This window comes from Pelophylax lessonae (genome assembly GCF_965119305.1).
Source record: "Pelophylax lessonae genome assembly, chromosome: 3".
NCBI classification, from domain to species: Eukaryota; Metazoa; Chordata; class Amphibia; order Anura; family Ranidae; genus Pelophylax; species Pelophylax lessonae.
Window position 1 is genome coordinate 87,884,177 of NC_138770.1, and position 18,776 is coordinate 87,902,952.

The 18,776-nt window shown below is 40.2% G+C and overlaps 1 pseudogene across 1 annotated transcript in view; it reads right to left on the reverse strand.

The window, feature by feature from the left end:
• Positions 1–1,153: 1,153 nt before the first annotated feature.
• Positions 1,154–18,776, reverse strand: part of LOC309551307 (cytochrome P450 2C5-like) — a 62,204-nt pseudogene continuing 44,581 nt past the window's right edge. The window contains exons 6-9 of the transcript XR_014226177.1: positions 16,390–16,531; positions 14,028–14,212; positions 3,796–3,937; positions 1,154–1,337 (exon numbers count right to left, since the gene is read on the reverse strand). The product of XR_014226177.1 is annotated as a cytochrome P450 2C5-like (transcript). The remainder of the gene's footprint in view (positions 1,338–3,795; positions 3,938–14,027; positions 14,213–16,389; positions 16,532–18,776) is intronic.

Consider the following 18,776-nt stretch of genomic DNA (forward strand, 5'->3'; position numbering starts at 1 on the left):
CAACATGAGCCCTAATTCTGAACTTTTTCTTTAAGGAAATTAATATTGATTAAATGTAGATACTATACGATGCATAGGCTATATTTGTCCATTAACCTCCCTGGCGGTAATCCCGAGTGTGGCTCGGGGCTCATTTTCAGTACCAAAAGTGGTAAACCCCGAGCCACACTCGAGATTACCCTGTATTGACACTTGCCTTGTCCCTATGATCCCCCGAAGTTCTCCGGCCGATATTACCGCTACCTATCAGATTCTGTAACTGGAAGTGATGTTCGGAGGAGAAAACTACTGCGCATGCGCCATGCAATCCAACATGGCCGATATGCGTTCCAATAGCTTTCCTAGTGTGACAGAACACGAAGCAGCAGCAGACATGTTCTTACACCCAAGCAACTCTAAATTTCAGACAGATTTTAGCAGTAAACTCACCTTTTATACCGAAATAGACTATTTCACCATGACCGAGTGAAATAGTCTATTTCACTATATAATCAGTTTGTCACTGAGCAGTGCCGGGTGTACCAAGATGGACGTCGCCACCTTCTGCCTGCAGGTTGCTCGCTATATTTCCTATACTACAATAATAGAAATATAATACTGTTATTCAGTCTATAAGGTCAGTTTACTGGTGAAATCTATTCAAGACTTGCGTGGGTGTAAAAAGATGTCGGCAGCTGCTTCGTGTTCTGTCACATTAAGAAAACTATTGGAACGCATAGCAGCCATGTTGGAACGCATGGGACATCAAGAAGAGGATGATCCAGGCTGCTCTGTGCAAACCAACTGCACAGAGGAGGTAAGTATACCATGTTTTTTTTTTTTAAATTAAAAACACTTTACAATCACTTAAACCTTTCATAAACCTTTCAGCCAATCAAAAAAGGCATTAGCTGGTATTTTCCAGATAAAGTGGCCACCTGGCTTCTGAGATATGTCCAGCTATGCTGTAGTAGGATGACAGTCAGCAGAAAATCCATGAAATATAACAATCATTTTTTCAAAAATCAGTAATTGTAATGAACAATATCCGTGAAAAAACATGGTCTTCTACTGAAAAAAGGAAACATCACACCAATTGTTATGCAAATAATGGCGTCATATTGTGTGCATGAAAATTAAACACCATACCGATATCAAAATAGTCTTGGGAGGAAGATTTTAGTTTCGGGGTATAGCACAGATTTCCTGAGGAAGAGGAGCATTTGTAGACCCCACTGCAGGAGTGAGATCCACAACTGTCCCAGGTGGAGCCTGGAAGGTGAAGTTTTGCATTAGTATAGTAAACAGGAGAAACAGTTCCATTTTGGACAAACTTTCCCCAGCACAACTTCTTTTACCTAAGAGAAAAAAAAAAAGATTCATGGATAAACCAAGGCTTCAGAGTGTATACTTCATACTGGATAAAATAAGCATAAATACAAGATATAGGCAGCTAAGGTCACATGAGAATCATGACATGTATAGACAGGTGTGGTTCATTTCGTTACAAATCGAAATTCAAACAAAATTCTCATTAATATCGGAGAGTCTGATGTATCCAAATTTCTGAATCACAATAGTAACACATTTCAACAAATCTGAAATTAAATTATAATGCAACTCTAATTTAAGAATTAAATTGAATTAAATTGAATTCTATGCATTAAGATAAAAAACCTTCTGTGTGCAGCAGCCCCCCAAGACTTACCTGAGCCCCATCTCTCTCCAGCGATGTCCACAAGTGCTTCAGCCGTTTGGGACTCTCTCTTCTGATTGGCTCACAGTTAGCCTATCAAGAGAGAAAGGGTTTGGGGCCGAACGGCAGCTCCGTGTTTGAACGGATACACAGAGCTGCAGCTCAGCTCAGGTGCTCCCATAGCAAGCTTGCTTGCTGTGGGGGCACTCAACAGGAGGGAGGGGCCTGAGAAGAGGAGGATCTGGGCTGCTCTGTGCAAAACCATTACACAGAGGAAGTATAATAAGTGTTATTTTAATAGAAAAAAAAAGGCATAACAATCACTTTAATTTGTGTTCAAAACATATTGCAATAAATACAGTAAGGTATAAAGTGGAATGAGGAGGATTCCTACTTAGGCTGCTGAATAGAAAATAAAAAAGGAAAACAAAAATTGGAAATCATTCTATAGAGCAGCCCAAGTAGGAATCATTTTATTTCACTTTTATATATTACTGTATTTATTGCAATAGGTTTCTGTTTTGAACATTAGATTTGAAAATAACTAATTTACTAAACAAATCTGAGCATACCAAACAAATTCTGAAAATAAATCAATCAATCTAACAATTAAATAGGATGAAACTAAATTTTTAGCTTAATGAATTTGAAATGAAACAAACATTTTTGCGTCCTGCACATCTCTAGGAATGTAAAACTGAGTTTATGCCATGCCTTCCTACCCACCTCTTCAGCCATCTTATCAGTTCTTTACTGTGATGGCCAGCCTCCTTGACCAATGAGGAAACTCAGAACAGTGAGTGAGGCCAAGCTCTATTTTTACATTGTAATTTTTACTGAAGGTAATCTTTGTTTATGGGTTTGTGACCGGTTTAATTTAGATGTTATAAATATTCACAGCCCAGTCTTACTCCAAATCAAATGAGAGAATCAAATGAGATATCGGATAGGCAGCTCCAATGTATGTGCCATCGGATAAGCAGCTCCAATGTATATGCCATTGGATAGGTAGCTCCAATGTACGTGCCATCATAGGCAAGAGGTAACTATAATCAGAACACTTCTCAAATAATGTCTAACCAAGGAATATGCTCAGATAGGTGCCAAGGGTTGAATGACCATGCTTAATTAAACAGATGCTCAGCAAGGTGCTGGACTTTGCAGGTACTAGGGCTGCCATACTGGTTTCACCACCTAGTGGGTGACTGAATTGAACACACATGCAACCAGTGAAGTGAAAACATTCTGAACTGCCCAGCATACTTATTTTACTGACTAGGTAGAGAAGCCAAGATGAAGAGGACAGCTCCAAAGACTGCACATTTAAAAAAAAAGGTTAGGAGTGGCAGATCCTATCCTACATTGTGTCCTCATAGATTAGGTCTACAGTTCTGTCTGAAAAACTGTATTAACTACAATCAATCTGACCCTCTATGCTGGCGAGGCTGCGGCCACGTGGGCAATTTGTATCACATTTTTTGGTCCTGTAAAAAAGTCTACTGGGCTTCTGGAGAAGGGTGTTCGAGATCCTTTCTACGGTTACTGGAATACTACAACCCGCTAACCCGGCCATAGCTCTCCTGTCTCTGGGCTTGGAAGGCATCCCTCACACCTTGCGCACAGTATGTACTCATATCCTAATTGCAGCCAGATCCACCATAGCGAGACATTGGAAAAAACCTGATCCTCCTTCCCATTTGGAAGTCATCCGCCTAGTAAACATTCAACTCTCCATGGAGAAAGCTCATGCTCTGTCTATATCCCAGGGGGCCCGGTTCACTCAGCACTGGTCCTCCTGGACGGATAGTACATACTATGACTCAGTCCTTTGCTAAAAAGCGTTCAACGCTACCCATCTGCACACCATACCCTACCCATACCGCCTTAAGTAGTACGCTTAGTTTACTGTCTACATCGCATTTACTGCATCTCTACCGAGGTTACAGTACTGTATGGTCTTTATGCGAAACTATGCAAGTTTTATTCGGACATGAAACTCTGTATTGTTCAATGTTCCAGCTGTTATCTGTTGCTTACAATACATGTTAAGTTTTCTTGATAAAACTCAATAAAAACTATTGAAAGAAAAAAAAAAAAAAAAAAAACTGTATTAAAATTACCTGCTGAAAAGGGTATGAATGCATCGTTCTTCTTGAAATTCCCATCAGCATCAAGAAAATGTTCTGGGTAAAACTCATCAGGCTTTGCGAAGTAAGCTTTGTCCTTCAAAACTGAGAACAGCAATGGCACAATAGTGGTTCCCTAGGAAATTAATTACAAACTAGGCTAAAAAAAAAACAAAAACAAAAAAACACACACTTTAGAGTACACAGCATGTCATAACTACTTAACCATTTCAAGACTGGACTATTTCACCTACTTCCTGCCAGGCAATTTTTCAGTTTTCATTGCGGTCACATTTTGAATGACAATTACACGTGCAACACTGTACTCAAATTAAATGTATCTTTTTCTTGAGACCAAGCTTTTATTTTGGTGGTATTCAACCACCACTGTTTTAATTTTCTACTAAACCACTTGGAGCCTGCACTATAGCCAAAAAACAACTACAGTGTGGGCTTAAAATTCCGGGAGAGCGTAAATGGATGTGCTTTTGTTCTCGCCCTGCCCGCGCGCCCCTTTGGGACTCGGCTGATCACAGAGCAGGTTAAAGAGCCAATCACAGTGGGCCCTTCATCACGTGATCAGCTGTCAGCCAATGACCGCTGATCACGAAAGTAAAAAGAAGCCAGTTTCCAGCTTTTTTTTTTTCCCCTTCACACTGTCAGAGTGAAGAAAAGAAGAAAGCCATGAACCGGCTTCTGTTAGATTGACATCAGTCCCCTTAGTGCCCATCAGTGCTGCTAATCAGTGCCCACTAGTGGCATCTATTAGTGCTGCCAATCAGTGCCCATCAGTGCCTCCTGATCAGTGCCCATCCGTGCTGTCTATCAGTGCAGGATGAAAAATGACCTGTCTGCAAAAATTTTTAACAAAATATGAAAAAAAATTTTGCTAAAAAAAACACCCCAGTGGTTGTTAAATGCCACCAAAAGAAAGCTCTGTGTGGAAAAAAATAATAATTTGGGTACTGTAATGATTAGTCTGCACCGGACATACAAAAAGCTGTAGCAAGTGGCCATGTTGTTCAGTCATTATAGGTCAGCCATGACATTCTTGCAGAACAGTTCTATACACAGCAATAGTATCTCCATCTCCACCGCATTTAATTCATGGAATGCATAGGTTTTACATTCAAAAAGAGCGGTTATCTCAACTTAAAGATATTAAGACCCAACATTTTAGTTGTGCAGAGCTATAAACCACTAAATTAAGTCCTGGCAGGATGTCTGTTTCTTCCATCCAGGATTATCATAAAAAACTTTGAACAACTCCATTAAGGATATCCAGAACTAATGGGAGTCGTAAATAGCAATCAGCGAGCTCTGACAATTCAAAATTTAACAAATACACACACAATTCATAAAACACAGACAGGAACATGACACATTAACAATAAGTATATATTTGGATGAGAAATGTTATGCTGAACAAATTAAGACCATGCATGACCACCCTATCACATATAGAATAGAAGATAGCTGTCAGATTTTCCCTGGGTGACAAGTTTATCTGAGATATTCTGTGTTTGGTATCCCTGGATGTGAAATGACATGCTGAATGATAAACTATCAGTTTAGAGAATCAGAATGTAACCAATACATAATTCAAGATATGAATAGTGGTATAAAACTGTCCATAGAGGAGGGTCCTGATATCTTCATAACCCCGGGACAGCCCATGGCCACTCCGTTTTAATTGGTCAGGGGCATCTGTCAACACCCCTTTGATCCCAGAGAAAAAGGGAGACCCTCTAACCAGTGATGAGTTCTCATGGTAACATCAAAGAAGGAACATCTATCAAGTTTGAGAACCGATCACACCTGGCTCATCGATTGAACTCCGGTAACACCCAGGACATTGACTGCAAGTATTCTTCCTCCTCAATTCTACCTTATTTTTCTGATTGCTGAATTAAGTCTATTTCTTTGAAATACATTTTTTTCTGTAAATATTTTATTTGCACCAACTTTGACCTTTTCATTTTTGAAACCTCATTTTGAAAAGTGTTAACCTTGTCCCTAACCTCTTAATGCAAGCTAACAAAGAACATGTCTTTTGAAGAGTACTACTGTATAGAATAAATCCTATGAACATACCTGTCTGTGGTGATGGTGTGTGTTACAGAGGATTATTCTAAAATCACAATTGGTATTTCTAAAATGACGAGCTTCCTCCGGGCTCGGAACAACGGAGGTGGTGGCATGTTAAGGGTTAATTGCTTAATTAGCCCAGTGACAATCGCTCTCAGCCTGCTGGCATCTAGATTGTGGTCCCGCGAGCTGGAAAATCTTTGTGCCGGGTGCCGCAGAGAGTGGCATTGTTAGTGCCGCAGAGAGTGGCATTGTTACGCAAGTGACAGCGGGGTGTGAGATTGGCCAGTCCTTTGTCACGAGTTAGTAAAAAGGGCAGGGATCTGATACCCTCATTCGTCACAGGTACAGTTTTGCATGACCGCAAAATTGTCATTCAAAGTGTGAGAGCTGAAACTTGACCTGGTCAGGAAGGGGGTATAAATGCTCAAAAAGTAAGTGTTTAAATTGAAGAGAAAATAAATCGTTTTAAATTGACCTTTCTTCATAAGTTTAGGCAATATTATGTTCTGCTTCATTTCTTTGGTAAAAAAACTCAAATCAGTGTGCATTATTTAGCCTGTGTGAAAGATCAAGTCTACAAGCTATAATATAAAGTATATTTGAAAAATGATCAATCCTGATATATTGACTGCCTATCTCTGTACTGTTCTGGCGTTTTAGGGCCCCAAGAACTATTTCTCCCAAAAGCACCCCGTTTAGGAAAGTAGAAAGTCCAATTAGAATTAGCATTTAGAAAAATGGTGAGTTTTTTGAAGCTGTACTTTTTGTTGACACAATTAAAAAAAAAAAATCTTCATTTTCCAATCAAATTTTTGGATTTTAAACAGGGATAGAGATTAGACATAGAGACATATAAACACACACACAAAATATATGTATTAAAACATTTAACAAAACATCTAATGTAAAACAAAAACAAGTTTTTTTAACTCTTCAAAAATGTGCCGATGCCAGTCAGTGAGCAGTGTGCGGTGAGGACAGCCAGTCAGTGAGCAGTGTGCAGTGAGGACAGCCAGTCAGTGAGCAGTGTGCAGTGAGGACAGCCAGTCAGTGAGCAGTGTGCAGTGGGAGTGCTAGGAGAAGTTCTCCAGTTCTTTGTGTGCAGTGTAAGGGTTGATGCAGCACAGATGGGGCATGAGGGGAATTCCTGCAGTGATAAATGTAAACCTCTTCCCATCAGCCACTTACCACATGGCTGGAAGTAGAAGACTCCCGGGCTGCCATCTCTGCTCTGCCTCTAGTTTCAACTACTCGATTAGTCCGAGCAGCCACATCAGAGTGTGTGTGTGTGTGTGTGTGTGTGTGTGTGTGTGTGTGTGTGTGTGTGTGTGTGTGTGTGTGTGTGTGGGGGGGGGGGGGGCGGAGAGAGTTCAGCCCCCACCCGCCCACCACCTGGGAGATATTGCACAGCTGCTGAGAGTCCCCGCTGGCTGCAAGCCTGAAGATGCTGTGTGCTGGGCATTAGAGGGACACTGCAGCCAGGGGAGAAAGTCAAAGACAGTACTTGCTGACAAGAGTGGCAGAGATGGTCATAGAGATGGGGCGAATCCAAGCACACTCCTGGAGGTGCCACTGGATTAGGGTGTGCCCAGGCACACCCCCTGAGCATGCCTATCAAAACACCTCCCGAATATGGAGATACCACGTGTGAGACTTTCACAACCTAGATGCATAGAGGGGCCCAAAATCCAAGGAGTACCATTGAGCTTTCAAAAAGGAGCATAAATGATGTGTCTAATTTCTTGACTACCCATATTTTTGGAGTCCCAGGACAGGAGGAACACTCACAAAATTACCACATTTTGGGAGGTCAAACATCACAAGGTATTTTCTAAAAACACACTGTTAGTCTTATGAAGACAATTCTTTTGCCACAAGTTTTTAGAAAATGAAGACTTTTTTTCCCCTTTACACAAAATTGTCATTTAATAAATTGATATTTGAGGGTTGCCTCTGTATGATTGGTCAGGGAATAAAGCTTAATGTTGTGTGACCTTTAGCAGTCCCCACTCCTATAAGCAAAACAAACCTAGCCTATTGGTACGTGGCTGCCCCCAGGAATTCCATGTTCACTGGCCAGGAAGTACAGGAGGCTGAAAAAAAAGGAAGAACAAAAAAAGTTTTAATGGTTCTAGGAGTGCAGTTGTCTGCAGGGGACAGCCAAGACTGGTGTCTTGCAGGAATGTAGCCAGACAAGCAGATGGGTTAGCAAACAGGCAGCAATATGGTCAGCAAATAGGCAGTGGATTTGTCCAGGCCACAGGCAGAAACCTGGTCAACAAACAGGCCAAGGTCAGTACAGACAGTGGTAGGATCAGGAAAATTGTTGCAGGATGTACTGGTCTGGTGTGGTGGTAATCAGGTCTGGCAATACTGACTGGTGTGGTGGTGATCTGAGACACTGACCAGCTGCACTATTCAGACTCATTCATATGTAGGTTGGAGGTGGGGGGCAGTAAAACATTGCGATTTTACTGCCCATCAAACACTACCCCCTTCGCTGCAAAGGAAGTGGGCAGGTGTTCACACATTCCACAGCTGTAATGCTTTGTTTCACAGCTGTGGCAAGAATTATATCCCTCGTATCATGACAATTCAAGTGAACGAGGGTGCTTGTCCAATGGGTAAAGCAGGTGATAAGGAGGCAATAAAACTCCCCACAGACTGTCAAATGCTCTCTGAAGAGTGTTTTAAGCATGGATTGCTCTTCGGAGAACATCACACAGGAGGAATCCTTACAGTGACAGTGACTAGTGTGGCAGTGATTAGAGACACAGACTTGTGGGGAGGTGATTAGGGACACCAATTGGTAGCACTGGTCTGGCCACATTGTACTGCTGTGGCAGTGATCAGAGGCAATGGCTGGCTAGCAGCACTGACACCGTGATCTCAGAGCAGCCACAGCTGTGCTGCTCGGAGGAAAGGGGGGCGAGGGATTGTTTTTTTTTTTTTTTCCCCAGTTTAAACAAAACACGGATTGTTAAAACATTCATAATAGTTACATAGTTAGTCAGGTTGAAAAAAGACACAAGCCCATCCGGTTCAACCATAAAAAAAACTGTATTGAAAACCCAACCATACAATCCCATATACACAATCCTATACCCGCTGTTGATCCAGAGGAAGGCGAAAATAAAACCCAGCAAAGCATGATCCAATTTGCTACAGCAGGGGGGGGGGGGGGGATTCCTTCCTGATCCCCCGAGAGGCAATCGGATATTCCCTGGATCAACTTTACCTAAAAAAAAAGGTTAGTAGTACCCATTTATATTAAGTACACCTAGGAAAGAATCCAGGCCTTTTTTAAAGCAATCTACTGAGCTAGCCAGAACCATCTCTGGAGGGAGTCTATTCCACATTTTCACAGCTCTTATGGTGAAGAAACCTTTCCATATTTGGAGACAAATCAGTTTTCCTCTAGATGTAAAGAGTGCCCCCTTGTCCTCTATGTTGACCTTAAAGTGAACAACTTAAATCCAAATACACTATGTGGACCCCTTATGTATTTATACATGTTGATCATATCCCCCATTAATCTTCTCTTCTCAAGAGAGAATAAATTCAGTTCCTCTAATCTTTTCTCATAGCTGAGGTCCTCCATGCCTCGTATCAGTTTGGTTGCCCTTCTCTGCACTTTCTCCATTTCCCTAATATCCTATTTAAGAACTGGTGCCCAAAACTGAACTGCATATTCCAGATGAGGTCTTACTAATGATTTGTACAGGTCCAAAATGATATCTCTCTCCCTCTCTCTCTCTCGAGTCCATGCCTCTGTTAAAACAAGAAAGAACTTTGCTTGCTTTGGAAACAGCAGCTTGGCATTGCATGCTATTATTAATCTTATGATCTACCAGAACACTCAGATCCTTCTATGGATTCCCCCAGTTCTACTCCACCTAGTATGTATGATGCATGCATATACTTAGCCCCCAAGTGCATAACTACATTTATCAACATTAAACCTAATTTGCCACATAGTTGCCCAATGAAACAGTGCATTGAGGTCAGCTTGTAAGTTGGAGACATCCTGTAAAGAAGTTATTCCACTGCAAAGCTTGGCGTCATCTGCAAAGACTGAAATGGTACTTTTAATCCCAGACCCTATATCATTTATAAAGTTATTAAAAAGTAAGGGTCCCAACACTGAGCCTTGGGGTACACCACTGATAACTTTAGACCATTCAGAGTAAGAATCATTAACCACTACTCTCTGAATTCTATCTTTTAGCCAATTTTCTATCCAATTACAAACCGATCTTTCCAAGCCTGTAGACTTTACCTTACACATTAGCCGTGTGGGGAACTGTGTCAAATGCTTTGGCAAAATCCAAGTATATTATGTCCACAGCCACCCCTCAGTCCAAGGTTTTACTTACCTCCTCATAAAAAGAAATCAGGTTTGTTTGACAACTTCTGTCTCATGGATCCATGCTGTCTGTTTAAAATATTTTTTTTCCAGCAAGAACTCATCTATGTGGTCTTTTATTAATTAAACTCTCCGATATCTTCCCGGCTATAGAAGTTAAACTAACAGGTCTATAGTTACTTGGCAAAGACTTTGATCCCTTTTTAAATATAGGCACCACATTGGCCCTACGCCAATCCAGTGGTACTATTCCAGTCCTTAAAAATTAGAAACAAAGGCTTAGAAATTACATCCCTCAATTATTTTAGGATGCATGGGTGGATGCCATCTGGTCCAGGCGCTTTATCCACCCTTATTCTGTCTAAATATTTCTGGACCATATCACTTTTGAGCCATTTTGGATCATTTGGGGCTGTGTCAATACCATCCTCATTATGGTCATGAGCTCCCCCATGCTCCTTTGTATACACAGAGCTGAAGAAAGTATTTAATACATTTTCCTTCTCTTTGTCCCCAGTCACCCACTCCTGGTTATTTTGTAAAGGGCCTACATGCTCAGACCTAACCTTTTTACTGTTAATATATTTGAAGATTTTTTTCAGGTTTGTCCTACTATCTTTTGCAATCTGTCGTTCATTTTGAATTGGACTGTATAAGTAATCATTTTGACATTGTTTGACTAAATTCATACAGCCATTGAGTACTGCTGCGATTGGACACAGCTAACACATGGTACAGGGCCAATGTGATTGCTGTGACCAGAGAGATAAAATAAATAATGGCATTAGGAATTAAAGCCATTGTTTACTACTGTTACTATGATCACTGATTGGCCCTGTACCATGTGATCTGTGACTAATCACAATTGCCCTGTACCCCGATCTTTGATCCGCTGTGTTCAGTGGAGACAGCATTCCCAGATTGCGCTGCTGCATGGCTCTAAGGCCTTTTGCGGAACTACAACTCTTATCATGCCTCTGCCTTTGGGAGTCATGCTTGTAACTGTAAGCCTTACAGTACCTCATGGAACTTGTAGTTCTGGAACATTTGGAGGGCCACAGGTTGAGCACCCATGTCTTAACCCATCCTTCTGGTCACCTCACAGTTAACCCCTTCCTGTCTAGATTACTCACACAGGCCTATGGCAGATAAGTGGTCCAGACAGAAGCCCAACCATTCAAACGGGGGCCCAGACCACCTTATGCATTCTACATGAGGGGGGTTCTCTCTCATCCTCATTTCCTTTATCACCACCCACTCCAGTGCCAACCAGGCTTGCACCAGTAAGGCATTAAAAAAAGTTCCTAGCTTTTGGCAGGAACTTTTGAATATGCTCTTCAGTGCAATAAACTCCTTTACTTGTATACAAGTCCACAAAACAGAACAGTCTAGACCAGTGATCGTGAACCTTGGCACCCCAGATGTTTCGAATTACATTTCCTATGATGCTCATGTGCTCTGCAGTGTAATTGAGCATCATGGGAAATGTGGTTCCAAAACATCTGGGGTGCCAAGGTTTGCCATCACTGGTCTAGACTAATACCAACAGTAACTTCCAATTATGATTTGCAGTAGATTGCGTCCAATACTTCATTAGCATACAGGTATCTTGTGGTTTCAGGCTTGGAGTCATACGTAGCTCTTCGTTACTAAATCCCCTCACAATCACTTACCAACATCTTATAACAATCACTTACTGAAGGGGAGAGTGCAAGGGAACATCAACTCCTAAACTCTATGCAGGTCAGTCGCGGCAACCAATTTCCTATGCATTCTCACTCCTCCCACCCTAAATAGGGGAACTCACATGACCCACACCACCAGCAATAGGAGCAACCCTTAAAGCAGACCTTTACTTAGTTTCTTTGTTTTTATTGCTTAAGTGAAGCGATTTTAGTTAGTACATGAAGATAGATGTGGAACCAATAATCCCCCAAAAGAGACTGTACACGGTCCAAGTGACAATAAAACAAACACACACACACATAATAATAAAACAAACTCACATATTTAGGTGTTCTTATTACCTCCCATCCTTCAGACCTAATCCTGACCAACTTAAAATCACTTAAACAGAAAATCTCTGACGATCTAAAAAATGTGAAAAAGTAGACATAACCTGGGGGGCTAGAATGGCCACAATCAAAATGTGCATCCTTCCCCAAATACTATATTTGTTTAGAACACTTCCGATACCCATCCCCAAGACACAACTAAATGCCATCATGACCATTCTAAGGAAATACATATGGGCAGGAAAAAAAGCTAGGATAGCATATGACACCCTTTCGACACACAAATACATGGGAGGCGCGGGTCTACCCAATTTAATGACCTACTACTGGGCAACTCGCTTAGACCAGTTGAAACACTGGAATGTTAAACCTGAATCACCACTATGGGCTTCCATTGAAGAACACCTGGTTCCAACAAATAATCTCAAATGGTTTCTAGTGAGTGATTTATGGATACCTTGGAATCTGTGTAAATTTCCTCCTACTATTAAATCCTCCCTTCAAGCCTGGAGAACTGTATCCAACTCACAACCTAATCTTAACCTAGCACGAACACACCCCCTGCCACTGGACATTCTACCTACAAAAATCCACAAACTAGACATCAACCGACTTAAATCACTTAACCTACAGAATTTAAATCAATTCTATGATAATCACTCCCTCAAAACTAAGGAAGTTCTTACTGAAGAGTTTGGCATACCAGCTAACGCTTCCAAATCCCTGTCCAGAATTCTACTTCTATTGTCCAAACACCCTTTCCTGGACATCCAAACCAATTCCCATTCATGGGAATTTTTATCTACTGATAAATCAGAGAGGAAGGGCATATCTCTATTATATTCCGCTCTAACAGCTGAATTCATGAATCAAAAATCACACCATATGATCAAATGGGAAAAATCCCTTAAACAACAGTTTACAGTTAAACAATGGCAATGCACAATTAAATCCACCTACAGGTTTTCCCACTGTACCAACCATTGGGAAATGATGACTAAAATTTTGAATAGGTGGCATTACACCCCATACAGACTAGCAAAAATGATGCCTAACATCTCACCCCTTTGCTGGCGTGAATGCGGCATGATTGGTTCTCTTCCACATATACTTTGGGACTGCCCCTCCTTGAAAAGTTATTGGAACTCAGTGTTCCAGTGCCTCGCTTCTTGCACTGGAATTCTGAGGAAACCCTCCATGGAACTAGCCATTCTAAATCTAAACCTGGACACATACCCCCACATATACAGGCGGATAATAGTCCACGTGCTGCTTGCTGCTAGAAACATGATTTTAAGAAATTGGAAATCAAAGTTTATCCCAAATTTGTCTGAAGTCATACACTCAGTAAACGAAAACTACCTACTTGAAAAAGAGAGTTATCTGTCAATAACCTAACATAGTAAATTCCAGGAATCCTGGGATGCTTGGCCTTATCTTACCTCTGATATTAGACTGTCTTGAGATCCTTATTGACTTGGGAGGTGGGGCAGGTCCCCCTCTGTCCTGGAGACATTGATCCCTGTGGGTTCCGGACGGAGGAGTCCTGTCACGACTCCTGAACATTGTATATTATCGCTATAATATGTCGCACAACTAAATCCTTGTATTATGGACTGGAAACTGTTAATACCAATGTTTCATTACTCATATTCTCCTTGTTGGAGTATTGTTTAAATTCTTTTAAAATTCAATAAAAACTTATTGAAAGCAAAAAACAAAAACACGCAGATTTTTTTATTTGAATCACTCACCTTTGGAAGAAAATAGCCTCTGAATGTGATATCACGAGCTGTTGCATGTGGAGGGGTGACCGCAGAGATATTACCAAAGCGCTGAACCTCACACACAACAGCATCTGTATAGGGCATTTGCTTCCTGTGCTCTATCTTAGGTTGAGCTGTGCCTATAACCTTTTCAATTTCGTTTTGCACTTTTTCTGTTGGATATTCAAAAATGAATTATCATTGGTATTGGTTTGTTTACAGACAATGTATATAACAGTTTACAACATAATGTGGGCGACTTACTAAAACTGGTGCAGCGGTATATAGTAACCAATCAGCTTCTTCAATGAAGCTTTGAAAATTAAGCCTAGAAGCTGATTGGTTAATATGCACAGCTGCACCAGTTTTAGTAAATCTCCCCCCAACGACCTCTATCAGTAACAACAAAATCAGGACATACACAGTACATAAAGCAAAAACAAAATAAGAGGGGCCTTGACAAGACAGGGTGATTTCCACATATGCCTTCAAAATGTATGCCACAAAGGCAATGGCAAAACCATGGAAATTGTTTGAACTAGCATATCATTTTTTTTTTTTTGCTGGCTAGTTGGTGTAAATGTTAGGACATTTTTATATTACGTTTCTGAAAAAGTAGCCCAGACAGATACACACAGACACATTGGAAGCCCAGCATGGCTCAATGGCAGCTGAAGACCTCTAGTGTTCCTCTGTAGCCATTCATCAAAGCCATTCATGTCTAAAGGCAGCTGTTCGCAGCACCTGGATTTTCTGGTTAGGGAGAATATGCCAGAGATTATATGGCATGGGTTTAGGCATACATGTACAAAGGGGCCTTAATGTAAGGTGCTCACAAAGAGGTTGAGACCGATGAGAAGAATGAGTGTCAAGTAGTCTTGCAGGGTATAAATGCCATTTTTTTCAAGTTTACTAAATTCACGTGGGGCACACCTTTTCTGGTACTGTGATTTCAGGTCTTTATAGTTAGCACTCTGGTTGACTATGAACAGTGCACTGGTATGCATTTAGTTCAATACATTTGATAAAACGGTCAGTGGGTTAGGTGCCTCTGGTATCCACTTTTTCTCATGTGTACCAGATCCGAATACAAAAGAAAGTTAGCCAGAACCCAGAAGATGCACCACCTAATATTTCAAATGGCAGAGAAAAAAAAAGTTAAACACCACAGATTATGGTTATTACATTTTTTGTTATCATGTTTTTATTTAACACAGACCCTCTGGCTGGAGATTGGTAGCTTGATACAAAAGGAGTATAAACCTTGAGGGGGTATCACCTAAACTTTGAGAAAATATATAAAGCTCAGCACAGCCCTTTTTTAAAAGGAGAAGTTCAACTTTAGTAACATGTTACACCTGTATTCCGCGTGAAACATGTGCGGTTCGTTTCGAATCAAAATTTGAAAAAAAAAAAAAAAAAAAAAAACAGAAATTCGAATGTATCCAAATTCCTGAATTAAAAAAGTAATGAACAAATCTGAAATAACGAAAACATAATTTGAAGAAAGTTGAATTAAAATAAAAATTTGAAACTTTAAATTTTATTTGAATTTCCAAATATAATAAAATAGAATATAAAATAAAGGAATGTAATAGAAAAGAATGTAATAGAATAGAAATAGAATAAAAAGAATATAACTATCTTCCAAAATTCGAATCTCAAATGGAATACATTTGAATTGGAATAGAATATAAAAATAGAATATAACTATTTCGCAAAATTCAAATAGAATAGAAAACAGAATAAAACCATCTTCTGAAATTTGAATGCAATACATTTGAATAGAATAAATTTGATTTTGAATAGAAGCAGAATAGATTAGAAAACAAAATACAATAGAATAAAATAGAAAGAATAAAACCATCTTCTGAAAATGAAAATAAATTCAAATAGAATATAATTTGAATAGAAAAGAAAAAGAAACAAAAGTAGAATGGAATAGAATAGAAAAAAATAAAATAGAAAAACATTAGCATATAATGGAATAGAAAGAATATAACCATCTTCCAAAATTCAAATGAAATTCTCTAAAATTAAATTTTCTAAATTCAGTCAAACTGAGTTCAATTCAACTAAACATGGAAGATTTGAATTGAATTAGAATAAGTAAAACAAATGTAACAAAATTTAACTAAACAAAATGTATGTAAACAAAATCAAAATGTTTTTTTTTTTTTGTTTTTTTTTTCCCGCTCTGCACATGTCTAGGTTCTTGAGCAAAATGTTTTATTTATTTATCTGCAAAAATGGGCTTTTAAAAAAAAAAAAAAAAAAAAAAAAAAGGTGAACTTAGCCTTTAACAGAAGATGAGCACTCTCAGACCCATTTGCATTTGTATTTCTCTTACTTTGAATTTCTGGGTATTTAATCATGATCAAGATGCTCCATCTCAGAGTGGTGGATGTAGTTTCCATTCCACCACCAAACAGTTCAGCAAGCAGGACCGTTAAGTTGTTGTCATTGTAATACAGTGTAGATTCTGGCTTTCCCTGAAGAATTAGAAAAAATAATGTTTTGTCATTTACTAACACATTGCTTCATCAGTTGCAGATACATTAACCACTTAAGCCCTGGAAGATTTTACCCCCTTCCTGACCAGGGCCTATTTTGCGATTCGGCACTGCGACGCTGTACCTAAAACGAATTTGGCGTCCTTTTTTTCCCACAAACAGAGCTTTCTTTTGGTGGTATTTGATCACCTGTGCGATTTTTTGATCATGCGCTATAAACAAAAAAAGAGCATCAATTTTGCAAAAATAACAATATTTTTCAAATTTTTTTATATGAAATTCCCCGAAAAAAAAGTAAAAAATCAGAATTTTTTAACATTTTCGGCCAATTTGTTTTATGCTACATATGTTTGGTTAAAAAAAAAAAAAAAATCGCAAAAAGCGTATTTTGATTGGTTTGCGCAAAAGTTATCACGTTTACTAACAAAGGGAAAGATTTTTGTCATTTTTGTTGGGTTTTTTTAAGGCATAATGGCGGCGATCTGCGATTTTTTTTGCGGTACTGCGACATTGCGGCGGACAGATCAGAGCCTTGACTGACATTTTTGACACTTTTTGGGTTACCAGTGACATTTCTACAGTAATCAGTGCTATAAATATGCACTGTTACTGTAATAATGACACGGGCAGTGAAGGGGTTAACTTTGAGAGGGAGGGGCTATGTGTGTCCCTAGGGGCGTGATTCTAACTGTGATTGGCTGTGGCTTGAGTTGTATGAACAGTGATCAACGGTTCTACATAGTAGAACCGTATGATCATCATTCATACACCGGGGAGAATGACAGCTTGTCTACATTAGCCGCCTGCCTTTCTCCCTCTCCACCGACGATCGCGAGTGGTCACACACGCGCGGGGGGGGGGGGTCCGTGACCGCGCGTGCTCGCTCCTGAGACCCTCATAGGCTAGCGACGAAGACCTACGTCGCTCTGCCTGTGAGGAGCTGACTGCCGCAGTAAATATACTGTGCGCAGTCGGCAAGTGGTTAAAGCCCAGTTTCAAGCTCTGAACCTCCCCATAGAAGGTTCCCTAAGCAGCCTTGTATGCCATTTATTTCTATACTTACCTTTTCTAGAAGTCTTCATGTCAATCATGTAATGCCACTTGGTCCTTCTACTCTTCTTTAGGAAGCCCTATGCAGAAATCTGTGCTGACACGGTTGATGTCAGTGCCAATTGTTGCACAGTATATGCAAGGGGCCAGGTCTATGACCTATCGTGCACACACAGTGGGGCTGATTTACTAAAACTGGAGTGTGAAAAATATTGTGCAGCTGTGCATGGTAGCCAATCAGCTGCTAACTTCAGCTTGTTCAATTAAGTTGTGACAAAAAAATAAAAAAAACCTGGAAGCTGATTGGTTTATAAACAGAACTGCACCAGATTTTGCACACTCCAGATTTAGTAAATCAGTCCCAGTGGGTCTTCAGTCTCCTGAGTTAAATGACATTCAGCGACAATCAACTCAGACAGTAGACAAGAGGACATTTTGTGGTCTTTTACACCTGCTGGGGGACAATAGCCTAAAGTTGGGCTTTAACCAGTTCTGGACTGGAAGGATTTGCCCTCTTAATGACCAGGCCATTTTTTGTGATTCAGCACTGCGTTATGTTAACGAAAAATTCCACGGTTGTGCGACACTGTACTGAAATAAAATTGATGTCCTTTTTTTTCCCCACAAATATTCAGATTCTGCTATATAAAACATTCCCAAAATCCAATTTTTTTTCAGGCTTTTAGGCCACTTTGTAATCGGCTACATATTTTTACATTTTTTTTCTACCAAAAACGCAATAAGCATATTTTGATTGGTTTACGTAAAAGTTATCGCGTCTACAAAACTAGGGGAATGATTTGTAATTTTATATTTTTACTAGTAATGGCAGCGATCAGCGATTTTTAGCAGGACTGCGACATTGCGGTGGACGGATCGAACCCATGACATTTGACACTTTTGGGGGGACCAGTGACATTACTACAGTAGGCAGTGCTAAAAATATGCACTGATTATTTCAGAGAGAAGAAACTGTCGGCTGTGTTTACAACAGCTGACTATCCTCTCTCAGCGGGGAGCAATTGCGGCCGCCGGTCCCGTGGATCGGCATCCCCGTTGCCTAATGGCCTCGCCCCCCAGCACCACACTCGCAATCGACGTAGGGCTACATTGTAAAACTGCGGTGGGCAGTCAGCAAGTGGTTAATATACTACATTGTCAAAAGTATTGGGAT